The sequence below is a fragment of the Thunnus albacares genome, chromosome 18, assembly GCF_914725855.1.
Source record: "Thunnus albacares chromosome 18, fThuAlb1.1, whole genome shotgun sequence".
Classification (NCBI taxonomy): Eukaryota; Metazoa; Chordata; class Actinopteri; order Scombriformes; family Scombridae; genus Thunnus; species Thunnus albacares.
The window spans coordinates 26,499,895-26,512,352 of NC_058123.1; the positions used below are offsets into that span (position 1 = coordinate 26,499,895).

At 38.0% G+C, this 12,458-nt stretch overlaps 1 long non-coding RNA gene across 1 annotated transcript; it reads right to left on the reverse strand.

Moving 5' to 3' along the window:
* Positions 1-3,162: 3,162 nt before the first annotated feature.
* On the reverse strand, positions 3,163-9,363 carry LOC122967935. Its single transcript, XR_006398721.1, has 3 exons — positions 6,000-9,363; positions 5,763-5,918; positions 3,163-3,246 (listed from the first exon to the last, which is right to left on the reverse strand). It is a non-coding gene; the product is annotated as an uncharacterized LOC122967935 (long non-coding RNA).
* Positions 9,364-12,458: the final 3,095 nt, after the last annotated feature.

Genomic DNA, 12,458 nt, shown 5'->3' on the forward strand with positions numbered 1-12,458 from the left:
GTATGTGATCCATGAAACTGCATCAAATCAGAGGCTGAAAAGATGATTTATTTAATGAAAGTAAAACAGTATCTGCTCTGTTTACAAGTACCTTTTAAAATGATGGAAAAAAGAAAGTTTAAGAAAATATTAAAAAAAACTCTTAAACCAGGTGAATCTGTGTGAGACACTGAGTGGAGTCAGATTACTCTCTGGTGTTTTGAGGACATTTTAAATGCTGTGAAGATGAACATTGTAGTGACAAACAGAGTCACACCAGCTGTATGCTCATCATTACTAATTTATACTTGATCCTTTCTGCTAAAACCCCAGAGACACACACACACACACACACACACACACACACACACACACACACACACACAGATGAATGAAATTAAAGGGTAATTCTATTGTGTTGGAATGATATTGGCCAAGTTGCCTTACTAACAGATGACTCTTATTTCTTTTCTTCTCACTTTTTAGCCATACTTGCTGATAATAAGTCCACCACTTTGGTCCAGACTGAAATATCTATACAGACATTCATGGTCTCCAAATGATAAATCCTGCTGACTTTGGTGCCACAAGCAGGTTAAAGTTTTCACTTATCCTATGAATATCTCAACATCTACCGAATGTCTTGGCACACAATTTGGTACAGATATTAATGGCTCCCAGGACAGGAATCATTAGCAAGGCCAACAAAAATGAGCAAAGCGTAAATAAATTTCCTTAAAATTGTACAATTATTAAGTCAAGTTTTGTACAGTACTTAAGTAAATGAGCTTATTTTTACTCAAGTATTTATTATTCAGTTACTTTCCACCAACCAGTGATACTACACACACACACACTCACACACACACACACACACACTACACACTGTGTGTGTATATAAGAATCACTGTGTGAATGTGTGTATATTTAGTATCTTCACATGTACATTGGGCTGTAGATGACAAAATGTGTGTGTGTGTGTGTGTGTGTGTGTGTGTGTGTGTGTGTGTGCGTGCGTGCGCACGTCCTCTAACTAAATGGACGGGTCTAATCACCTCAGAGGGAGGAACCTCTTCCCCTTCCGCCGCCTCTTAACATTAACGGATATTAACGGCCCCCAACGCTCCTCTGTTTCCTACTGAGAAATGAAATACATCACTAATGGTTTATCACAAACACAGCTAATGCTTTATGCAGACCTCTTACCATTAATAAATGATGGCATGTAAAGGGGGGGAGGGGTACTATAAGAGTTGATGGGGCCTAAAGGGGGGAGTTGGATCAGTTTCAGATATTAAACAGAAAAAGGGGCGCTTGATTTGTCTCATTTTGTGGCGATGAGGTGATTAAATCTGTTTTTACAATCAGTGGGTGCTCAAGAATTCACACTGATAAATAAAAGGGACTTTTTTACAAATTTGTGGGGAACAAATTTAATACTATACTACCTCTGATTTATGAAAACAGATTTTTGCCCACAAATTGTATAATGCAAAATAACCTTCCCTCAATTTAGTAATTTGTGCCCTTAGTTAATTTGTTCCCTTATATAAATGCTCTCAAATGAATTAGTTCCTTTAATGAATAGAGTTAATTTCACTTTTTATTTATATATAATTATTTTTTGCCTGGTATGCGAGTCAAAGATTTTATATTCTTCAGAAACTTTGTTTTTGCCTCAACAGGCCTTGTTCACTGTGACAGGTACAAAACCACAGAAGATCACCTGATCAAAGAAGTCAGTGTACGGTAGCCTTGATGTGCCAATCAAGAGAGAGTGTCTGAAAAAGGCTGTTTTTTCAAAGCTTGTATCAATGTCAGCACTGAAAAATATGACAGAAGTAAATTCCAAAACTGTCCTCAGACAAATTAGTTCAAACTGCCCAGTGAGCATTTTGGTGATCTGTCATTCAGGTGGGAGGACAAACACACAAAAAGCTGTTTTTTTCTTTTTCAAGTTTAAGCAACTAAAGCTTGGATTAAGGTTGGGGTTTTAATTGGCAAATAATTTAATGATATTTTAGTTTAATTTGACTCATCACCTTCAGTCTGGTCTGTGTCATGTCATAAACAACTCATAGTCTGGCTTAGTCTGTAAGTGAGTTTATTTACATGCACATGAGTGTCCCTGTTATAAGTCTTATCCTGATTATAATCATCATCATATGATATGGAATCTAATAAATGTTGTGTACTTATAGGCAGACTTTTAAAACTAGATTGGGCATCTAAAATTGATTTGTAAAAGTGTCTTCCTCCTCTTTCATCCTAGACAGTCATATCTAGCTCATCTATGCCTAATGGTGTGTTCACACCAGATGCAAAGCAAATTTTTCATGTGGCAAGAATACATACACAAGTCAATGCAAAAACGTGAATAGACGTGAATTTGCGTCTTTTTGCACCAGGCAACATGAATGACACATCGACAAACAAACACGCCTTCTTTGACAAAATAATTTCTTTGTTTGATAAAATACTCTTTAACACAAGGCCCACTTATAGGCTTTTGTCCAAAGCATTCATCCACACATCATGGTCTTCATCTCCATGGACTCCAGCCACTTTCATGTGATTTAAAACTCCGAAAAAAAGGTTATAATTGGACTTTGTTGTGACATTATTTTGTTAAACTATTTCACAGCCCAACAATAAACTCGGGCAATTATGCTTTCTCTTTGTGAGGTTTAATTGGTGTGGGCTCCATCTTTCATTCCCTGTTAGTACAAAACACTAAAGTACATATGTTTCTTGAATACTAACTGCACAAACATCACAAGATGAAAATTGGTTTTAACTCTAATCAGCTCCTGCAAAGAGAGGAAAACCGGCCAAAAACTCAGCTTTTATCCATGAACCATAGTATTCACACACACACACACACACACACACACACACACACATTTGACCCTCATGTCCAGTATCCTACATACTCCCCTGTGTCCTCATTAACCCAACCTCAGAGGCTGCCATTCATCTCTCTGCTCTCGTCTCATTCACTGTAATAACATTCTCGCCCCGTCGCCTCGTTTAACTTTTTCAATTAAAAGAGGAGGATCACTCTATTAACCCCACGCCTTCTCCTGCCATTTTTCCAGCTTAACGTTGTTTTGGAGAGGGCCGCGGGGACGGTCCAGGCGGCCGTATTTCACCCTGAAACTGGCGAGGGTCTTGTTGCGGTGACAGCAAGCGGCAGGCGCGGTGGTGAGTTATGGAGCCTGGATGGGGAGGGCAAATCATAAGTTTGTGTCTTGTCCTGCTGCTGATCTGTAAGGAGGGAGGTAAGTACATGAGGAGACACCGCAGAGGTCAACATCTGTAACTGTCTCTCTACCTGTCTGTCTGATACTGTGTCTGTCTCCACTTACCTTCTACTCTCTGTTGTTGTAACTGTCTTATCTTTCTCTGACTCTCTGTACCTGTATCTCTTTTATTGTTAATCATTAATTAATCATCTCATGATCCTTCAGAATTTATCTTGTGACCCTTTGGAGGGTTGGGTAACACTGTAACCTAACTGTACCCAACTATATATAAAGTGGTTAAAACTAGCAAAATCAAGAGGTTGTGTTATGTAGCACAACAAGCTAGCAAAACATAACCATAAATGTAACCGCTTTCCTGCACATGCACAGTGTCTGCTGTACAAGGAACCACTCTCCTGTGAGTTACAATCTTATCGCTGTTATTACCCTTCGGAGCCGTTTCTAAACAAGCTACGGTAACCACTCTCTTCAAGGACGAAGGAACATGTCACCCAGTGCAGCAGTGTGACTCATTGACGTGTTTTTAATAGTTTTTGGACAACAGCAGAGGTCTAGGGCACAGAGAAATAATATATATCAGACTCTGGATACACACACAATATTTGTATATTGTAATGAGTTCATTGTTGGTTTGAGTCTGCACATGAGATTTGTTGACAGTAAGAAAAAAATATAGAAAATTGCTGGCCTTATCCTTTAAGCATATCTTGCTGATAATACTTCTACACTTTTAATTTAGTAGGATTTTAAATGCAGAACTTTTACTTGTAACTAAGTATTTTTACATTGTTTGTTTTGTCCTTTTATTTAAATGCATGATCTGAATACTTCTCCCACCACTGTTGTTGAGGGTGACGGGGGTATATAGTATTTATCGTATCTCACACAGTGTCTTAAGTTATGTTTTCTTTGTTCCACATTTTTGTTGCTTGACTTCCTGTTTTATTTTGTGTTACTCACCTCTCCTCTAGTTTCAGATCCATACTTCCTGCCCTTGTGTGTTTCCCGCTTCTGTGATCGTCTGCCCTGCCCTAATGTGTTTCACCTGTGTCCAATTATCCCTGCTTCCTTTGTGTATTTAGTCTGTGTATCTCCCAGCTCCCTGTGCCAGTTCATTTTCATCCCTGGTGTCAAGCATTCCAGCATTTTTCTTGCATTTAGTGTTCTTCCTCTAGATCTCTGCTCATGTTTTGACCTCATCTTTGCCTAGTGCTTTTCTGGACTGTTGCATAACTGACTGCCTTCTTGTGTACCGAACCCTATTTCTGAGTAAAGACATTTGATCTCACAACAGAATTGTCTCCAGAGTTGTGCACTTGAGTCCTCAATCTTTGTGTGCCAATTTTGTCATCTGTATCGTTGCAAGATTTTTTTGTCAAATTTTCACCCCACTTCCCCCAGGTCCCTGTCACCTGCTATATCTTTTTTTTAAATTATTTCAAACAGTGTGAGCTTTCCAGATGGTTTCTGTTTATATTTTGTACAGGGGCCTATAGTGTTGTCTCTGTTGTGAGGGTGAAGGTTTGGACAGGATTCAGAAAGAGGGATTAGAGCGCAGCATGACCACATATGTTCCCACTGTTATGTATTTTGGTAGTACTTTCTAATAAAAGGGCACCCTTTATAAAAATGTTATGAAAGGTTCATAAGTTGTACATACTAATGTTTTATGGATCAGTTTTAAGCAACCAAGAACAACCATTGGGTTGCCATGTTGTGAAAAGTTGATCCTTTGTATTTGGTAATACTGCAATTATGTTAGTAATCTGTTAAATAGAGTTCTCACTTTCTAATAAGCTATCAAGTTGACTGTTAATAATGTTAAGTCATTAACAAAAGGTTTTTAGTCCATCTTCAGTAGTCTGCTGTTGTAAATACTTTGTAAAGGGTAAGTGGTCAAAAGGCCCAACCAGTCAAAGGAACTTTTCACAATTTTTGGAAACCCAAAAGTCTTAATGGCCTATGATTGATCTAAAAGGCTTTAGTAAATGATTTATTTGAGCAATATTACACAGGAAGGTGATGAGGTGATGCTTACGGAAGCCGGCGCAAGCAAAGCAACACAGTACAGAAACATCAGACAGGTTGGACCACCATATTTAACTATATATATTCAAACGTTACAGTTATGGCTGAAAAATAACAACAGAAATCAAAACAAAAACAAACAAAAACAAAAAAAAAGTTTGCCAAGTTCACATATCTCCGCAATTCAGACCAATTGCCAGTCGTCTTCCCAGAAATGACTGTTGTTGTTAGCATGTCACGGTCTATTGTTCTAATGAATGGCGGAGTAATATTTTTAGTGATGAGGCATTTATCATTTTAGCACGGTTAGGTGTGCTGTAATGCTGATTTCATCGCATTCTAAATGTCTAGTTGACCAATCAGATGGCTTGGTCGGAACTACCTGTTGTATAATAATCATTAATAAATGCATTATTCATAATTTATAAGCCCTGTATAAAGGGTGTCTTATTGGAAGGTGGCACCCTTATTTTTTCTTTCACTCTGTACCTGTCTCCCATTTTATTCTGTGTCTGCACTAGTCTTCTGTCAGTTTTTCCTCTTCCTCTGTCAGTCTTTTAGTTTCTGTCCCTGTTTCTCTTCTTCATCTTTGTCTCTACGTTTCCAAGTAGATCTCTCCACCAGGGTCTGCCTGCCTGTCTCTTTCTGTAACAGATTGTGGGTCAGGCCAGAACAGACGATATCCTTGATGAGCTGCAGTTATTAAAAACGTCACTGCACAATTACCTTCCTGATAGATGACATCACCATGACATCATCATCATGTGTCCCGCCCTGTCTGATGCTGAAGGTCACCTTGCTTTCGACAAACTGTCCAATTCCACAGCAACAGAGATTCACTTTGGGTGGAAACAAAAATAATTTCTGCAGTTCATCTCTCAGGGTTAAACTGTGCCATGATCTAATATTAATTTTCACATATAAATAACAATTCACATTTAATAGAAGTACTGCAAAATGGGCATAACCCATATTAGTATCAAAGGTCTTCACTGTTATATTTAGGTTTTTTATTTTAATTCCTTTGATACACATACTGTATCCTAAAACTGTTCTTTTCGCCAATTATTTTGTGGTCTTTGGTGCAATGACACAGTGTTCCACGAATAAATAACGTTTTGAGAGAGAAGGTCTGAAGGAATAAATTTTCATCAAACACCATCTTGTTTTCAGAATTACTGTAAGAGGAAACCAATTATGTCAAATCATTTCCAGCCAACACATTTTATTGGACAAATCAAAGGTGTTTACTTTCAGCAAGTGTTATACTGCTACGACATATACAATGATACCAAAAAATGTACAACAAACATCTCTTGTGACAGTGAAGCCATAAACTGAATGCAGATTCCTATCTTAGCCTTACCTTACCTAAAAGTCAGTTAAACTGCAACTCAACACTTAGCTCATACTTTTAATTGAATGTTATTTTATACATAACATATAACTTATCGCGTGGCTTCAAACTTAACTTTAAATATTTTTTTTTTTTAAAGAAAAAACTGTAACTGAACTTAACATTAGACCAGCGGCAGAAGAAGTATTCACATCTTGTACCTACAGTAAGTAAAAATAACTATTATGCAAAAATGTGTTTTCTTAAATCTGCCATAACTGATTTTTTGGCCACTTGGGAGAAGCGGAAGCAAGTTGCACTATGAGCCTCTGACATAACACATTGTCATTTTATACATTATTGTAATAATTTATATCATTATTGTAAAAAACATTTTAACTTAAAACCTCATACATATCTTATCTTAAAGGTTAGCTTAGCTCATACTTAGCTCATATCCAAACTTAAAAGTTACTTTAACTTAAAGCAGCAATAATCAATATTCAAACAACGCAGGGTCTTCCAGCAAAAAAGTTCCAGCTACAACTTTTGCTGCAACACAACATCATCCGACAAGGCACTGCATTGGCTAATTACGTACATACAAGCGCACATTCCTCGTAAATTACTTTGTAACGTGAATGCTGTGTTTCTGCTGTTTACCTCCCAATCACTGCAACAAAAGTTAAAATAATTGCTGCTGCAATAACTTTTCAAGAGTTGGGGAATTTTACCCATGGGGTTTTTCAATAGTACATTACTATGTTTTAATAAAATATTCCCCCAGTCTTTGACTGAGAAAAACTAAAACTGTGTTGATTAGTAGCTTAGATATAGGTCTATATGTGAGTGTGTGTGGGTGTGTGTGTGTGCATGTATATATAAAGCTTAAACATAGCTTTACATAATAATGTTATAATAAGTATGAGCATTTTTGAAATAGACTTAGTCTAAAGCTCTCTTATTATTTATAAGTGTCTGCTGCAGAGCCATCACTCCAACAGTCCAAGAGATCGGGAAAGATGGCACAGCATGGACTACCATGGAGTCTGGCGGAGGCACAGGGAGACAGCAAGTCCAAAATATTCTGACAGAGTCAGCTGGCCCCACACCACACGCAAGGCATAACATTTGCAACAGTCAGCGTTTTTATGTCTGTCTGATGAAGTGATGTTGCAGCACATCCAAGAATGCACAGTGACTGAAGCATGCAGAGCAAGTGAGAGAACCTAAGATGTGTATGTGTGATGTGATGATGTGATTGAAGGTCTTTATTGCACTTCTCGATGTGAAGGGTGCATACTGATAGAAGAACAATGAGATTGAAAATTTTTGGTCTGAGCAACAGGGCATTGCATTTTTCATCTCAACATTGTTGAGGAACTGGTTTCAGGAGATGATGTGCTTACTATGCTTTGATCGAAAAGAGACCGATGATACCATCTGACCATTGACAAGACTGAGGTGTCAGAGCTTAGATGCCAAACACTACTGCTGTACATAACCTACATTTAAATAATAATCTATTTCAGGTGAGTTGGGGTTCAACTCACGTGTTGGAAATACATTCAATTCAGCAGCTCTCTTTTATTTCATGTCATTTAGGTAACCAAATAATCCACAAACAAGACACTCAACAAAATCCATTATAAAAAACACAAAAAACTCCAAAGTTATTTTTTTAATGTCCGTGCTGGTGATGCACACTACCACATTTGCTAGATGACCAGTTAACTATGTACGCAGTCTCTCCATGTGTGCTCCTGTTGCAAACCGTTGAAGTGGATCATGTTAGGGAGTGAAAATTGTACGATCCACTTTAGAGATGTGCGAGATAGTTTTAGATGCTTCTTTAGGCCATGAATGGGAAAATATATTTTAATATTTATGATTGAAGTTACGAAGGATGTATAAATGTTTTGACTCCCAAACTGCTATTTTCACCTTCTTTGGGAGGGTCTTAATTGTCTTAATTGGGTGGGACCCCGTAATTCATACCATGCCACCATCTTTCACATTAAACCACTGGTTTTAGTTGCTTTACTTGAAGCAACCTTAGCTGTCATGTGTGGATAATGACCAACAGAAAAACATCATGTCGTCATCACATGTCCTCCTAAACATATTTTACAAATTGCAAAATAGCCACACATGAATGTAACTTGGAAGAGATATGATTGTGCACTCAAAGACGTTTGCTATACTGTACGTGCACATGGACACACACAAAACTGTGTAGTTAAACCTCTGCATTTTACACACACACACACGTTAACACGGCCTCTGTTCTGTTCTCTACTCACAAGCCAATCAATAGACAACATGTTGAGTTCTATACAGGCAGAGTTACTATGGATCCAAGTCCTAATTGCATGACTGTACAGCAAACTGAGTGTCTGTGTCTGTGTGTTAGAGAGAAAGAGAGGGCTGTAGGAAGAGGGCCAATCAGAGTTAGTAAAGCATAAGAGTGGCAGAAACAGAGAGATGAAGAAAGACGTGATGGAGACAGAAAGGAAGATAGAAATAGAATCACTCATATGTATTTTAGATCAGTGAATCTCTGTGTTACACTGCTGCTCATTCACACTCATTGTCACCTGTCTGTTTTTATGTCTTTACATTAGATTTTTAAACACATCAGTTAGTCCTCACCTTCAAAGCCTTTTCTTGTTGTAAAAGTGAAACATATTGTTTGAAATACAACCACTAAAAAACAAATCTAACCTCTGTGTGGCTTGTCTAAGTATATTTTTCTACAGTATATGTCTGATCTCATATTCTCTGTATAATGCTGTTCTGTAATATCTTAGGGCTGACTCAATACCCTGCAACAGTAAACCGATGCTGCTCCTTTATTTCCATGTCCTCTACATTAGTCACCAACTGGTGAGGATGCTGACTTTTTGCATGGTCTTTCAATATAAGAACATGATTTCTAGATTTCATGTTCAGATTTTGTAATGCTTTCCCTCAAATCCCTGCCTTTGCACTCGAAATAGTCCCTGCTCGTTCACAGATTTTCTCTACTCCTGCTCAAAATTGTATGTCTGCACCAAGCCCCCAGGAACCGCGCTGGGCTTTGAAGCCAATTTGACATATTGGCCAAACCATGTAATTACACCACATGATGCTATTAGGCCCAAAAAGACTTTTCTCCCCATAGACTTACATTATGAAAGAGACGTCTGTAAATTAGCAGATATGGGGGGGGGGGGTTGAGTGTCACAACCCCTTCATTTTACTATCAGCATTTGATCCATTCAGTCCAATCACATTTCCTAAGTCTAGAAGAGCCGCACGATTGAATTGTTTTATCACCATTCAAGTTAGTCGGAGGGTTAAACCAAAAGTTAGCAGTCTCAGCTGGCGGAAGTCTCTAGTGAGCATGCTCCAGGGGTGCATAGGGCCCAAAGAGCGTGCGCAGTATGTTTTCATACTGTGACATTTTTGGCTTCACGCTATGGATGTAGTTCCCTATGCAGTTAGCTATATAATGGCTGCTACAGGCGACTAGATCCTGTCTTTACTTTCGTTCAGACTCCGAAACAAACTTCTAAAGTGATTCATGTAAAAATCATGTTTATTCGGAAAGAAGTAGGAATTTCAGCAGATTGCCCTGATGGTTGTCGTTTTGTGATTTTAAATGTCTTTTTGTGAATGGCTGGAAACTCTATAACGGAGCTGGAGAAAGCAAAATTAGCATGACACATAGAGCCACAATGGCAACATATATGGGAAATACATCAGCTTGAAATAAACCCAAATTTTCTTTTAACGTAGTCCAAGATAAAAATAAAACCAGCCAAGTCCAACAGTCTCTCAATTCGGAAAGAAGTCAGGAATGACAACGTCTCCTTCTCATTTGTTGGAGGGGCAATCTCTTGGGATGCTGTTGTTTCAGAAAAATAATAATATAATATCTTTATTTGTATAGCACTTATCAAAACAAAGTTACAAAGTGCTTCACACAGAATCACATAAAAACAGCAATGAAAAAAATAAACATGCTAAACAAACAAAATAAAAAAGCCAGCCTGACAATAATTAACTATATATATATATATAATAATTACTATTGATTAACAGTAATAGTAAAACAGAATAAAACTAGAATCAAGTGAAATCAGGGAAGGCGGTTCAATAATAGTATGTTTTGAGCTTAAATTTAAGAGAAGCCACAGGCTCAGCATGCCTTATTCCCTCAGGCAGGGTGTTTTAGAGCCTCAGGGCGCTTATAATGAGGAGTCAGACCATTTAGTGCCTTGCAAGTAATTAAAATAACCTTGAATTCAATTCTATAACATACTGGAAGCCAATGTAAAGAGGCCAAAACCGGTGTTCAAATCTGTTTACTCTGGTTAAAAGCCTGGCAGCCAGGTGTGATGAGATAAAGGCAAAACTGTTTCTGTATCTTTGAAACTTAAAATAAGTTCAATTCTGGCAATGTTCTTTAGTTAATAAAAGCGTGTTTGTACAAGTTTCATGATGTGCTGCTCAAAGTTAAAGTTAGAATCAAACAAGACGCCAATATTTCTTGCAACAGGCTTAATGTGTTCAAACAAGTAACCAATAGATGGCAGTATTTGAATCTTGTTATTACTGGAGCCAATTACAAGGATTTCTGTTTTAGTTGAGTTCAACTGAATGAAATTCTTAGAAATCCAGTTTCTCACATCTACTAGGCACTCCTTTAAAGAACTCAGCATACTGAGGTCAGTGGGCTTAACAGGGACAGACAGCTGTGTGTTGTCAGCATAACAGTGAAAGGAAATGCCATGTCTACGAATAATGTGACCTAATGGGAACATATGAAAAAGAGAATAAGATTTGTCCCAAAATTGGCCCTTGAGATACCCCACTCTTGACTGTAGGCAATGAAGACACATGGTTATTAATGAACACAGGGAAATTTCTGTCTTAAAGATAGGACTTGACCCAATTCAGTGCAGTACCCAATATGCCCACCCATTACCTCAGTCTGTCTAATAAAATGCTGTGACTGATCATGTCAAAAACTGCATTCAAATCAAGCAGTAAAAGAATGGAACAGCATCATTGGTCATCAAAAGGTCATTTGTGACTTTGAGAGTCTGTTGCTGTGATGCTGATGGAAACCAGATTGAAAGGTCTCAAAAATGCTGTTTTCTTCCACAGCAGCAAGACAAAAGCTTATTGTGACATAGGTCTGTAAAGGCTTTTTGAGGAGTGGTTGAGCACTAGCAGTTTTGAATTAGTCTGGGACACAACCCGTGAATAGAGAACTGTTAAAAATTGAGCAACCAGCACTCAATTCGTTCAATTACATTAATCACAAACTTTGTTGGTATTACATCCAATGGACAAGAGGACACCTTCATGTGCGAAACTATATTAAAAATTTCAGTGAGGGAAATCAGGATGAAGTGGCTCAGGGTGTCCCGTTCTGGGAGATCCTCATCAGTGAACATCACACAAGGCATAATACTGACCCTTATAAGCTCCATTTTCTCTGTGAAGTAGGTTTTCTTTTCATAAACTGTGTAACATGAAACATATATATATTTATTGCCTACTTTTCTTACAGATCCTGCCTAGATGTCACATCTCGCAGAGAAAGCAAAACAAAATTCAATACATAGTCAATCATCCTAACTCAGACCTATCTTCACTTCATGTGCATTCATGAATTAATCCTGATTGACACACTGGCAGAGCAGATACCGTTGCCTGTGAATTGGGAAAATGCCCTCAGAGAACTGTACTACCTAATTAGATGTCAGGTGGAAAACAAGGAACATATTGCATCTGTTGAGTTAGAGGCAGTGCAAGGGGTGAAGGGAGCAGATTCATCATCTAACAGGAAAAGTTAC